This window comes from Aedes albopictus, chromosome 1 (genome assembly GCF_035046485.1).
Source record: "Aedes albopictus strain Foshan chromosome 1, AalbF5, whole genome shotgun sequence".
Classification (NCBI taxonomy): Eukaryota; Metazoa; Arthropoda; class Insecta; order Diptera; family Culicidae; genus Aedes; species Aedes albopictus.
In genome coordinates this window covers 39,567,708-39,582,868 of record NC_085136.1, presented here as the reverse complement: position 1 = coordinate 39,582,868, position 15,161 = coordinate 39,567,708, and the positions used below count along the sequence as shown (strand labels likewise).

At 43.7% G+C, this 15,161-nt stretch overlaps 1 non-coding gene across 1 annotated transcript; it reads right to left on the bottom strand.

Moving 5' to 3' along the window:
• Positions 1 to 2,264: 2,264 nt before the first annotated feature.
• Trnaa-ggc (transfer RNA alanine (anticodon GGC)) lies at positions 2,265 to 2,341 on the bottom strand. Its single transcript has one exon. It is a non-coding gene; the product is annotated as a tRNA-Ala (tRNA).
• Between the last annotated feature and the right edge of the window lie 12,820 nt (positions 2,342 to 15,161).

Sequence of the window (15,161 nt, the reverse complement as noted above, 5' to 3'; positions counted from 1 at the left end):
TAAGTATTTCAACTGATCTGAACACAATCAAATTCCATTTAGGTAAAGTAACCTAAATGGAGGGACCTAATTAGATTTTACCTAAATGGATCCTACCTAAATGGAGGTTTGAGTGTACATGGTCCACTTTTGAACCCTGTGACCAACGGTTTCTGAAGATATTGGAATCGCCATAATCATTGCTTGCTGCTTGGATTTCCGGTGGTCAGCCAATTCTAGTTTCCTGGATATTAACTACTGCTCCTCAACCACGATTGAGTGAGCTCCATCAATACACCGTAGACCTACAGCGACGTCCACGATGGATACGTCCACTGGAAGCTTCAACCTCAAAACCTCCTCGTAGATAACATTTCAAAAATCCGGACCCAAGAATTAACCTTGTAGAACTCCTGATGTTAAGCAAAAGCACTTCAGATCCAGACCTGTATCTTACCCCAGTATTTGATTCTGAAGATAATTGTCGGAAAGGTTGCATAAAAAAGGTTTTAGTGTACTTGGGTATCCCAAGACTTGGGGGCGCTCTAGCGATATGACTGCCCATCTGGCGCTATTGAACGCCTTATGTTGAGAGTAATTACTGCACAGTAGCAATTCCCCCTCCTAGAACACGAGACGTTTTAGTAACCGATAAAACAGCCGTCTACAGACAACTTTTTCTTTCAAAAGCCTAGCTGGTTGAGGATTGCCTTCTTGAGCTTGCTCTCCGCCGGATTGAGCAAGCATATTGATCCACATACCGACTTGGGGCATTACATACGTCAAAGAATTTTTCAATCCACGCAAGTTCTTCATTGTTGCCGTTATTCTGGAAAGTGACGTAAGCGTCATTCAAAATGTCGATATTTTTTGGTATATTATATATATTATTATTATTATTATTATTATTATTATTATTTTTCTTTATTATCGAGATTTTCAGCCCTCGGCTGGTTCATCTCGTATATTATATATATATAATATCTGGTGTAACAATAACACTGTGGTGTGCCTGCTGTATTAGTATGCAAGATCTAGTCGTAATCTATCATCTATGCAAAGAAACTTAGAGGATGAGCAAGAGTTTTATGCATAATAACCAAAAAATGGACCAAAACGATCAATATCGCTTACGTCACTTTGCAGAATTACGGCAGATTGGTGACTCTCCCCGAATTTCCAGCCCCAGTCTCCAGTGGTCCTACGTAAAGCCCTCATAGTAGGCGGCTTTGCTTGCCCTTATGTTGGTCTTGAGTGCGACTCTGGTAGCCAGCCGTGAACGCCGCCAGTCGAGCATCCCTTTCCTCATCAGTACGTGTTTGCTGTATCGGACGCCTTGCCCGTAGGCAGGCACGGCGCAAGTTGGCCATAGCTTCATTCCACCAGTGGTCTCCTAGGGTGAACAACATTCCTGGGCATGGTGGCAGAGCATAAACATGACAGTACCGCTATCTAGAACGAGTAAGTTTCACTCACGACGCAGTGGCTTCCTCAATATCTCGTCTTTAAAATATGATGTCTTCCATCGAAGAGGGATTGACCTTGGCCTTATCGCCCTGCTCCGTCCACATGCTATTTTACCCCGCTTAACCTAATTTACAGCTCTATTGTCAACTGGAGAACTACGTGAGCGATTACAATTGACAGCTGCACTTACACTTTGCACAGCGCCTAAATATATACATTCTACTATATCGAACTGATTGCATTATGCGCTGATGTTGATATATGGCTGTTGTTCCTTTACCAGTCTGATTGTGAGTCCATAATGAGTTGCCGTTCGCCGATATCCAATCATCCGGGTCCGTTGGAGCTATTTGCTCAGAAGAGGGTCAGTGTCAGCCGACCTCTGGGAGAAGAGCAGCTGACGAAAAAATACAAGTGCCGGGGCTGGGATCGAATTCATGACCATCCACTTATGAAGTCAACATGTGACCACTGCTCTATGGGCCCTGGTATGCTTGATGTTGTTGTAGTCGTAGTCGATATTTACTGATGGGAACCACCAAGTGGTTGTAACTAGTGGGTGATCCCTGCCCAGCCCTGGTGAGACTCCCTCCCTTCCCCTGCCTTGACTATCGCGGCTAAGGAAAAACACTTAAGCATTTTGCTGAACACAAAAACCCACTTTATTCAACTTTACACTACAGCTACAGGTACCTTTATTGCTATCTATCTCCTACCTGACATTATTTATTTGGACATACGTAATTTCTGAAGTTCATAGGCATAATATGTGTTGAAAAATGGACAAATTGAATGATAAAATTGCGAAAAAATCCACGTAGTTCTGGTGGGGTTTGAACCCACGTCTCCCCAAGTTCGCCAGACAGGGCGCGTTAACCAACTCCGCCACAGAACAAGTAAAAACGCTGTGAAGTAGAAAGCCAACCTGAATCCGACGCCCACCTCACCCCACGTTCTTTCCTCGCAATTCACCATCTCCTTCGGTCCTTAGATGTCCACTTCCAACACTTTCTGGGCGTGCCAACGAACAACAGTGAGAGCATGTTATTTTTAGTGTCGAGACTGTTTGCCTATCCACAGCACGTGCTCATCTGCAACATGCGAATGAGACCATCAGTGTGTGTTGGCTTTTTACTTCACAGAGTTGTTACTTGTTCTGTGGCGGAGTTGGTTAACGCGTCCTGTCAAGGGAACTTGGGGAGACGTGGGTTCAAACCCCACCAGAACTGCGTGGATTTTTTTCGCAATTTTATCACTCAATTTGTCCATTTTTCAACACATATTGTGCCTATGGACTTCAGACATTACGTATGTTTAACATACTATTTGGGTTGGTTATCCGAAAAACAACAACATTCGTGTTGATTATTTATTTATTTTGCTTTATTTACGAGGCTTTCAGCCCTAGGCTGGATCACTTCGGAGCCTACCTAACATCTTCTTCTTATTCTTCTTCTGTGCAGTCTGCGGGCGCCTTCGTTTCGCTCCGCTAGGGTAGTGGACGTATTTTGGCCCGGGGTATATATTACAATCTACAGAATCTTGACAAATTATTATTAGCACTTCCAATAATAATTCGCCAAGATTTTGTGGAGATTGTATTATAAATGTAATCAAATTCCCAAGGTGGGCCAAAATACATGCCCCGGGCCAAAATATGTCCTCTACCCTACTTCTTCTTTCTTCTTCGTCCCTTCTTTCGGTGTACTTCTTCGCTGTCGCCCTCTGTTGGGTTGGACGGCCGTTTGACGCAGTCCCGAGTTGCGATTTTCGGTGTGGCGCCTGAAATCTGGACAAAATGGCCGAGCCTGGTTAGGTGTCCAAGGGCTGGCCTATTCGATCTACGCAACTACAAGAAACAGGGTGTACTTGGAGGAATGCCCCGGCCCTTTTGGACACTCACAGGCAACTATAGGTAGCACAGGTCGTTTTAAATTATAGCACAGGTGTCCTGAGTTATGGGGGCGATATAGGTGACTAGAATAGTAGTTGACCTGAGTACAGAATAATTACGTAGTTACCTGGATGTTTCCTCATTGTGTACATCTGATTTACTGGTTTTTTTATGAACCACACTTTCATAGTGGATCATGGTACTTCGTGGAAAGCTAACACGTCCTTCGCTTTCAATATTTTTAAGTTATGTATTTAATTGCCAATCGAGTGATGGCGGTATTTGCGCGCTCCTTCGACCGTTATTATTCCTCCTCCGATCTTATTTCACCCCATCATGATCCCCTTTACACCGCCCACAATGGCCCCCTAACATGTGCTTCTGCAACGCCTGGTGATGAGTAATGGAACTATTGTATGCTTAGACATTCGGGAGATTCCTTGGTTTGACATAATAATACAAAGAAACACATACTCACGAAAATCGCTCAAATCTTGGACACGTTAGCACAGCACTGGTAACATGGTAGCTATAAGTATACGCATCAGCCACCCTTCAGTTCGAACTACTTGTTAGGCCAGGGCTACAAAAAGTAGCATCGATCATCGGCTAGGCTCTCTTCAGACTAAAAATACTTTCAATACTAACATTAGCCAGATTGACATCAAGCACGACCATTACCTCTGGCAGGTTCTGATCCCTTTGGTTCGTGAACCGGCTTACCAATTCCGCCACATTGGCGTTGTAGACACCCGCTATTATCACCAGCCATCCCTCTGACAGCCGCGCCATCACATAGTCCAACATCTGCGTGAACTGCTCTATAAACCACTGAAGAGGTGAATAACAGCTACAGAAGACGACCCCGTTTACTTTTGCAACCACAAAGCATTCATTAGATGTAGACAGCAACTGAAGAACTGAACATTTTAGATTCATCCGTCACCCAATTCCTGCTACCGACAGGTACTCGTTTACTGTACGTGTTACCGGCACTGTGACTTGTAAGCTGAGGATCTTATGGAAACCGGATACTGTGGGCCCCCCGTAGGGTGTTTGCTGTTCGCGAATTTCCTAGAAAATTCAAACATTTCAGCCTTGTACCTTATGACCTTCACCTCCGCAACTCCTCTATAGTTTGCCTTGGCGGTCCCAAGACTTGCGACTCAGTTCAAGATACCTAAGGCAAGCCTCCGATTACTCATGTATGCCCAATTCTAAGAACCTCTTCTAGTCCATTTGGCTAAGCAATGTTGCTTGGTAGGCCACCTGTGTAGTTGCCGATCGAACTTTTTCGTAACCGAACGGCTGAGGTAGCCTCCTGCACTTCGCACTGTTACCGCAATGTCGTGACTCTTCCGCGTCTGTGATCTCGTTCAGGCTTCTGACCTTTAGAGTCACTTCCACGGTGGGAGCCATTACCTCGACACCCTCACGAAGGACCCCTGCAGCATAACGCTTGTGGGTGGTATTTTATCACGCCTACGCTCAAGGATAATTTCGCCTGTAAGAGTACTTCGAATACTGCGTAGGTTGGCTCTAATACCCGGGGGCTGACTACTCGACTCGTTCGTTTTGATTAAGCACTGTCTCCCTTCTCGCACGTAGTACCTACCCTCACAAAATTATTCTATGTGAAAGGTTGTTTCAAATGCCAAAATTGGCTGAGCGGCCATGATTGTTTCACCGAAAACAAATACCCCACCTTCTCGGATTCGAATTTGGCTTCCTCTCCCTTTCTCTACAAACTGAACGTCATAGACAACCTTCCATATATAATAATCTTGTACCTTCCTACCTCTGCTTGGCTTAGCGTCCTTGTCCTTCTTGCTTCTCCCTCTTCAACTTCTACCAGTCTACTAGGGTCCTGGGACGTTCTATCCCTGACCTGCCCTAATCTTTGGTGGCTGAGACCTACAGTGTATCAAACAATTGTCCGTACAGCAAATTTTTTGTCATAATAATTTTTCATTCAAATGTTTATAACTTTTTTATGCGTCAATCAAAAACGCTGAAATTTTGACCAATCATGAACCAAATATTAAAGCTCCATTGGTAAAATTTTGAGCGAGATCGAATAAGTTTTCTGAAAGTTATAGAACTTTTAGTAAAACTTATAAGAATTTTGATCACATTTTTAAAACATTATATCTCAATATGTACTCGATGAAATTTTTTCAATTTTTTATGTGTTACATCTTATACCTAAGGCTTTCATTTGCTGCTAAGTTTGAGGTTTTATATTCACTACAAAAAATATGAAAAATGTGCTTATTTAGCTGACGATGTTTAAAAATTTGCTATATTTTACACATATAATCTGCCAAACGTTTTCCACCAATAAAAGTGCATTGACTGAACGAAAATTCCATAGGACCTACTCTTCATATGTAGTTTAGTAGGTCCTGTATAAAAATATTACATTAAGAGAGTTTAAAAAAGTTGAAAACACTTGGCACTTTTATTGATCAAAATATGATAAATTTCCAAATGACACTCTGAACATATACAGATTTTTCATATTTTTTGTAGTGAATATAAAACCTCAAACAAAGCTTAAATTGAAAGCTTAAAGTATAAGCTGTAACACAAAAAAAATTGAAAAAGTTTCATCAAATACATATTGAGATATAATGTTTTGAAAATGTGTTCAAAAATCTTATAAGTTTTACTGAAAGTTCTATAATTTTCAGAAAACTTATTCGATCTCGCTCAAAATTTCACTAATGCAGCTTTAATATATGGGTTATAATTGGCCAAAATTTCAGCGTTTTTGATTGACGTATAAAAAAGTTATAAACATTTGAATGAAAAATTATTTTGACCAAAAAATTACTGTACGGACAATTGTTTGATACACTGTATATACATAGGTGAACAGTTTGATCCAAGGACTTGAACATGGATATCCGGCTTATGCAAGGAACCGGTTTGGGATAGACCAAAGCTAATTCCCTTTTCAACGTTTATGTATGCTGCTGTGTTTGAGTTTACATTCATGTGGTACTATATAGGTCTACGCCCAGACAAAAGGTATTCGTATAAGATGTTGCAAAAGATAGAGTGGTGAGATTTGACGAGTGAGCAGTGAAGACTGACGAGTGGTAAGTGAGGATTGGAAAGTGAGCAGTGAGAATGAGAAGAGTATGTGAAATGTTAACAGTGAGGCATGAGTGGGGAGTGTGGAGTATTGAGAAGTGAGTAGATAGCAGTGAAAACGAAGAAATAAACTACAAATAATGTTCAGTGAGAGGATAGTGAAAAGTAGATCAGTAAGAAGTAGGTACCAATGATGAGTGCGGTTGTGGTTCAGGAAGGTTTTCGCTTTTTTAGACGTTCCAACCACTTTCAGGGGCATTTTAAATTAACATAATTTCAATGGCGTTTCTATGTGATACGGAGGTTTCAGGGGAGTTTTGACGTTTTTCATGTTAGGGTTGTATTATGCGGGGTTTCAGGAACACCCTTTAAAAAGGGGTTTCAGAGGCATTTCAAAAAACGAAGATTTCAAGGGCATTTCAATGGAGTTATGGATGTTCCTGAGGTGTTTTAAGGCACTTCAGGGCAAGGACGTCTATGTCTGTTCAAGTGCTCGCGGTTTTAATATGAAAGTGAGCTGCAGTGTGCGCATTTTCAGTGCTGAATTCCATCTCTGCTTCAGAGGCGTTTCAAAGGGTTTCAAGGTTTTTAGTGAAGGTGTCTCTTAAAATCCTGTAATTCCTGAAATGCTTCCAAAATCCCTATAGAGCACCCTCGAACCCCATGTAACGCACCGGAGACGCTTCCAAATCCCCTGAAAACGCTTTGGTAATGCCTATGAAACCCGCTGGAAATCCTCAGAAATCTTTCTACTTCCCCGTCGAACTCCATGTAACGCACCCGAGACCCTTAGAAACTCCGTTAAAAACGCCTCCAAAATCCACTGAAACCTTCTGAAATTTCGTCAAATGCTTTCAAAATCCCACTAAAACCCCCTTGTACGTCATGTAACGCACCTGAGACCCTCCAAAACCCCTAAAAACGTTTTCGTCTCTGAAACCTTCTGAAATTCGTGATATGCTTCCAAAATCTCTCTAAAACCCTCTTTGGACCCCACATGTAACGTACCTGATCCTGAGACCCTCCGAACCCAACGGAAACACCGCCGTAACGCCTCCTAAATTCGTCGAAAATCCTCTGCAATGCCTTCGAAACCCCTCTCAAACCATCAAAAACGCCCCTGAAATTTACTCCGAAAATAAATTCCCCCACTATCTCACGCAATCCCCTGAGACCCCCTGAATAGCCACTGAGACTCCCTGGAGCCCCCTGAAGTCTTCTGATAGGAACTTTTAATCCAGCTTGAAATGCTTCTAAGATCTCCTTGTACCCTACTGAACCTACTTGGGACTCCTGAAACACCACAGCAACCTCCCTTTGCTTTCCCCTAAAAACGTCCCCTCGATGTCGTGGCCATGGTGGCCGTCATTATTACATTTTCTTATGAAAAAAGCTGAATCGCCCTAATAAATAACTTGTGTGCAGTGGCACACCGCGGCACATTGAGACACACTTCGATACTTATTGGTACACTACAAAAAAGTGAGTTAGTGGGTGCTTAAAACTGAAGAGTGGGGAATAAGCAATCGAAAGCGAGGAGTGAAAAGTAGACAGTGTAAACTGAATGAGCAGTAAAAAGTGAGCAGTGAATAATGAAAATATGTATTATCATGTACTGAGATGCGAGTAGTGATAAGTGAGCAGCCATGAGTGGTAAGTGGGGAGTGAGATGTGAACCATAAGGAATGAAAAATGAAATTGTCAGAAGTGTGGAACAAATAGTGAATAATGAAGAATGAGGGATGAGAAAACAGTGCAAAATCAGTGAGAAATAATCATTGAAAAGTGAATAGAGAGAAGTGAGGAGTGTGATCCAATAAGATGAGTGAATTGTGGAGTTAGGAGTGATCAGTGAGGGAAGACCCCGTTCCAAAAATATCCGTATTACATGGGTTTCCATGGATTTTCAAAGACTGGAAGCTGTCATCTTGGATTCTTGAAAAAATCTTACAATATTTCATGAGTTCCAAAAATTCTTCGGAAACACCGAGAATCTCTGTGTGAATCTATGACATTCTCCCGGAATCCTGAGATAATATGTGAAATTCAACATGTGACAGCTTGACTGCGTGACATGAGACAGCTCATGCCGAGCAAACCTCAAAAATTGCTAGATTAATCGGCATTACAGTCTCACCAGCTTTTTGCTTCAAAAATATAATATAAATTTAATGTTCGCTAGAATTTTTTCGATCTTTAATGATAAATGACAATTTTAACGCAATCCTGAAGAATTCAACGTGTTTGTCCGTAAAGAAGACAACAAGGTTAGAACTTAAATCTTGTTTTTCTCAGCTATCTGTTGGGCAACGTGGGACATGGAACAACTATACTGCACACGTAGTTGTGTAGCTGAAAACAGACAATTAGAGGAGCAGCCCTAGAAGCGTCTCAACAGAACTATTAAAGTCCTATTAATTATAAAGTATGTACTTATAAGAAAATCTGAAGAAAACGTATTTTTTCGGGAATTTCAGACCTCCACCTCCCCCTCTGTCGCGCTTTTTATGTATACCTAACACATGGAATGTCACACTTTCTCAGACCCCCCTTCCCCCTAAACGATAGACGTCATATTTGAAAGACACCCCAGACGAAAAAGAAGCAAACCATAAGGATAGTAACATTGTCATTGAGCATTCTAATGATTCGAACACTTCTGTGAGACTCACCTTTGAAAACAGAAAAAAAAAATTTGTTTCTGTGAAAATGGCATATGTTGCCCCACTTATGTCATTTTTCTTCACTCGGGCCAAGGATCACGACATCAAACCCCGCACGTATCCGCCCGGTAATTGTTGTAAATGGAGCTTTGCGCGCCTCGGCCTGGTGACCCCGCTGACTCTGGCTGCCAGTGATGACCGATGGCGAAACATTCATGCATCGCTAAACAGCTTAATTAATCTTTCACGGATTCATGTGTGCGTCGTCTGGGACCTGAGCCTGGGTGCCCTTACTCCTGCCTGTCGGGTGTTGTCCTTCGCGACCGGCGCGAAATATCTCTGTGGCCACATATGCTGACCACAAGCTGCTGGAGATTCCCCCTGCTTCTTTGGGTGGCTAGACGACACACGCGGCTCATATTTATTTATGGTATGTAGATTTATCCTAGCAGAAAGGATAATTCGTGTAATTGATAGAAGTGGATTTTTTTTTCTGCGCTGGAAAAAATGCGACTGGAAAACAACATCAGATGTTACATGGTTCCACTCTCTTCGTTGTATGGGAAGGGGATCCCCGTACAATCGGTCGAATGGTTACCACGTCATTGGCAGGAACCGTGTCTTCTTACCGTTTCGGTGAACATGACTGGTTGACTGAGTCAGTGAGTGGATGGCGGCAGCAGCAGCAGGATGAAAGTGAACCCACGGAAGCATGAATACAGTTGTCTGAGTCTGGTCATCCAAAGCGCAACGGCTAATTAGATTGCTCACGCTTTTGAATGTGATTTCAATTTGAATGGTGACTTCCACGTGAACCATCATCCGTTTGATTCAGTTGAAAAATAATTATCCTTTCCAGAAATGGAAATGAGATTTGCAGACACTATAGTATACATTAATTTTTTTCTCTATTATATCTTATTCCAAAAGAGAACCGGATTGTTAATGTGCTATGTGTTGGAAACACAAGTTTTACATCCTTACATACTTTCAGTCCCGAGCCCAATTGATTTCCATCCTGCGCCTCCATGAGCCTCTGTGTCTGCCTCTTCTGAAATGTCCTATTGGGTTCCAATGTAATGCTTTCTAGCAGATTTCATTCCCGCCCCTGCGTAGAGTGTGGCCCCGACTCCGCTCCACTTTCGCTCCCGAATTTCTGTCGATATTGGCTTTTGATGACATCGATGGTGGAGCTCCACGTTGGAGATCCAATTGTGAGGCCACCATGCACGAATTATATACCGCAGGCATCTATTGATGAAGACCTGCAGCCAAGTTGAGTGTCCTCCACTGAAACACACCAAGTTTCACTGGCATGTAGCAGCACGGACTTCACGATCGAGTTGAAAATTCGGATTTTGGTGCTTCGATTAATCAAATTGTTTACATATCTTGATCTTGATCCGTGCACCTATGTCGATCTTGGTGTCTCTATCGGCCGCCAATCGGCTCCCAAGATATTGGAAGCTTTCAACATTCTCCACTGATTACCCAGCTACCGTAAAGCTGGAAGGGTTGACCGTGTTTACATATCCAACGATTTGAACTTGTTGACGTTAATGGTAAGACCTGCTGCTGTGGAGCGATTGGCAGGATCATCGAGCTTGCTCTGCATATCAGAGCGCCGTTGAGCTAGGAGAGCAACGTCATAAGCCAATTCGAAGTCATTTAGGTGCTCCATGGTAATGGGCTGCCAAAGCAATCCACGATTTGGTTCACGGTCAATCGCACCTACCAGGATCTCGTCGATTACGATGAGGAACAGTAGCGGTGATACGATACATCCTTGCCTCACTCCAGCAACGACCCGGATGGGATCGAACAAGACACCGTTGTGCAGTACTCTACGCGAAAATGCCCTGTACTGTGCTTCAATGAGGCCGATGATTTTCTTAGGGAGACCCTTGCGCCTGAGGGCTTCTCACATATTTTTATGATTAGGACGATCGAAAGCTTTTTCGTAATCAATGAATACCAGGTAGAGGAGACTCTTGGGATTCATTGATTTGCTCCAGGATGATACGGAGCGTGACAATATGGTCCACATATGAGCGTTCGGCACGAATTCTTGTTTTCTGCCTTCATAGAGTTGTGTAAATCTTCTTGAGAAAGATGCACAGCAACATGATGCTCCGCCAATTATCGCATACGGTCAGGTCGCCCTTTTTGGGTACCTTTTCTAAGACGCCTTGCATCCAATCGGCCGGAAATGCCGTGGTTACAGAATAATTGATACAGCAGTTGTACAGATACTACAAGGTCAGCTCGGCTGATAAGCGATCGATACCCGAGGCCCTGTTCTATTTCATGCTACAGATGGCTGTTTATATCTCCTGCAATGATGGAACTTCGGTGTTGACGAGGGTAACGCGTCGAACCCTTGGCGGATCATGCTGAAATGTTGGTGGCATAAAAATGTTTCCAAAGTGCTCGAACTATGACGTCCCATGACGTTGTCCATGTTGAGGATCTTGCAATCGTTGAATCATAGATCACAGCAATCCCCGATATCTTCTTCTTCTTCTTCTTCTTTATGGCTCTACGTTCTCACTGGAACTTGGCCTGCTCGCTTCAACTTAGTGTTATTTGAGCACTTCCACAGTTATTAATTGAAGGGCTTTCTATGCCTGCCATCAAGGTTGAGACCATTCATTTGCAAAGATTTACATTCATTTGCTATTATCTCAGTTCAGAAGCATGCTATCGAAAAACAATGTATGGATGAATTTCACCTTGTAGTTTTATCTGAAAGTTTGCCGAATGACATTGGGGTCGCACACGCAGCTGCCATTGCATGAATGTGTAACATTGTGTGGCAAGTACACTATGCCCAAGGAGTCGAGAAAATTTTCCCGACCAGAACGAGAATTGAACCAGCCGTCTCCGGATTGGCGATCCATAGCCTTAACCACTAGGCTAACTGGAGACCCGCAATCACCGATATTCGACGATGGAATTCCTCAATTCTCGGGAAGCGACTACGATACTGGGAAGTTCGGCGTACAAGTGTTCCTCGAAGCCACGAAAGTTTGGAATGCAGTGGTGAAGGATATTCTGGATAAGCAGATATGCTGGAAGAGCAGACAAGATGAAGTAATCGGGATGACATGTTTGCGAGCTAATCTCTACGTTTTGGAACTATCGGTGGAATGGGGACGCGCGAGATTGGCTGAAGTGGATAGCGCCAGGCTCTGGCACTGTGTCGTCTTGGCCATATCAGTGACACTGGAATGGCAACACTGATGCGTTAGAATTTGGCCCGCGATGTTCGTTTCTGGCCGGAGAAGATCCAGTTCTGCGACGTATGTGTCCTGGAGAAGCATTGCCGGAAGCCGTTCAACTGAACGAGGGACAGGGCAGCTCGACTTTTGGAACGAATCCACGTGTGTGGGCCAATCGTCCCGCCATCTTGTGAAGGACATCGCTACTTTGTAACATTCATTGGCCATTAATTCTATTTTGCTGTGGTGCACCCAATGCGGAGAAAATCGGAAGTCATTGAGAATTTTCGGGAATTCGAAGCGATGACTACAGCGGCATGTGGAACGAAGATCTCCAAACTCACTGTGGACCAGGGACGATAGTGTAGCTCAAACAACCAAAAGAAATACTACAAAGCGATGGAAATTCAGATCGATCCGACGGTAACATATTCACCCCAGCAAAATGGAGTTGCAAAACTATTCAACAGGACACTAATCGAAATGGTACGAACGATGTTGAAATGGATCCAAGGCTCCGAAGTTGATGTGGAGAGAAGCTTTGCTGTCGGCCGTATTCACTTTGAAAGCCCAACTTCTGCAGTACCAAGGAACGTTACACCAGATTAACTTTGGTATAGGAAGAACCCAAGCATAGAAAAGCTTCGTGTTTTTGGTTTCCAAGCGTACGCATGTTCGATACTTAATCAACATAGGGAGAAACTCGATGGGAAGAGTCGCCAATTGTTCATGGTCGGAAACGTGCCCAATGGCTACCGGCAGTGGGACAAGGGTTCTAGAAAATTCGTTATCGCTCGTGACGTCAAGTCTAACGAAAACTGCTTTCCATTGACCAAGGTAAACACCACTAAAAAGGCTAGTCATACCTTCGTAATCTATAGGTATGGGGGAATACCGAACCATCCGTTGAAGATGCCATTCAAGTAGGACCTGATAGTAGATGATGCCCAAGGTGACGATGACATTCAAGCCCCTCCCGGAAACGATTATGCGGATGCAGCGGATCCAGATGACTCTGCGCTCCCTTCACACTCAGATCTGGAATTGTCTTCTGGCCCTAGTGGCGAGCAGTCCACGAGGCACAGCGAAGGTGAGCGCCGTTTTCCCGGTAAATATCTAAATTATCTTATTGGATTTAAAGCCGATGCTGTTAGGCTTCCTTCTTTATCAGATCGTGATGTCCGTGACCAGTGGTACCAGGCGGTGCATGACGAACTGAACACCATGAAGACCAACAATGTATGAGAGCTGATAGCGTGTCCAACCGATGTGAAGCCACTGAAATCAAAATGGGTTTTCCGATTAAAGCGCTGTTTGCAGATCAGAAGGAATTTCTCAGCCTATCTTGATGCATGGGAAATTCCTTGCCTGAATCGCTCAAGAAGCTGGTTTTTCTTCGATCGCAGTACGCAGTAGCGAAGAAATGACAGTTCAAATGGCAGTCACCGAAGAAAGTTTCTGCCAGGAATCACTCAAGAAGTTTCTTGAGCGATTCCTTTCGAACTCGAAACTGCGCTTAAAGCAGAACGAGACCGGACATTAAGTTCAATATAAGGCGCGACTAGTGGTCAAAGGCTTCCCACAACGTCCGGGGATTGATTTCGAAGATAATTTTGCACCAGTCTTGGCACCAGTAGTAAAGCTGTCCACCGTTCGTGTAATTCTGGCTGTTGCTGTTAATCAAGCGTTTCATTTACACTTGATGGACGCCAAAGCGGCTTTTCTCAATGCTGTGCTAAAAGAAGATCTCTACATGCGATACATGCGTAAAAGCAAGCCCAGGCCACGTACGCAAGCTTCAGAGGTCACTGTAAGACCTGAGATAAGCACCACGATGCTGGAATGACAAGTTTAACTCTACACTGTTGAAACTAGGATTCTGAAGATCATCATGACTACTGTCTCTATGTATCCACAACTGTAGGCGACGAAGTCTTCTTGGTGCTATGGGGGGCGTTCATAGACCGCGTAGACTTTTTGGGTCTGACAAAAGTCTACACTCCATACCAATTTTAAATTTTTTGTATGGACGGAAATCTACGAGTGGGGAAGGGAGGTGTGTCTCGTATGACCAAAGTTTGGTCTACGTGGTTTATGAACAGCCCCTTTACGTAGGATCTGCTCGTAGCAGGCAGGAATGTTCGGACCATCGGGAAGCTGAAGCGCAGTCTTTCGAAGGAATTTGAAATAACCAACTGCGGAGTTTTTCTTGGGAATGCGATTGGAGTACAACCAACGCGATGGTGAACTGAACTGAAGCTGTCTCAGGAGGCTGTAGATGTTCGGATGACCGAATGGAGAAAGGTCTTCAATTAAGCCGCGATGGAAACAGTACTTCTCAGCCATACAGGGAGTCCTTTGGCAGCCTGAAATGTTATGCGCGCGACCCGATTTGTGTTACCCAGATGGCTACATGGGAAGATTCCAACAGTCACCAACGGAGGATCACTGGCCGGCGTTGAAGCGACGTCAGATTCAGAAGGTTTAAAATCGGTAACAGGCCTCCTATTCAAAGTGTTCGGTTCAACGCTAGCATGGACAAATCGGAAACAATCAACAGTTTCACAATGTCCTCGAGTGAAGCGGAATATGTTACGCTGAGTGCTGCTGTTTCAGAAAGAATCTGGTTGCCCTGCGTACTGGAAGACCTCATGTGTATCGACAGCCCCTGTTATCATCATCGAAGATAACCGAGGCTGCATAGGGTTGTCAAGGAATGCTGAGTCGACATCAAACACCACTTCATTAAGGACCAAGTAAGTGCCGGTACCGTCAAAATTCATTCATTTCCGCCGAGCAGCAAGCTGATCCTCTAACGAAGTCTTTGGATGTTCCAGA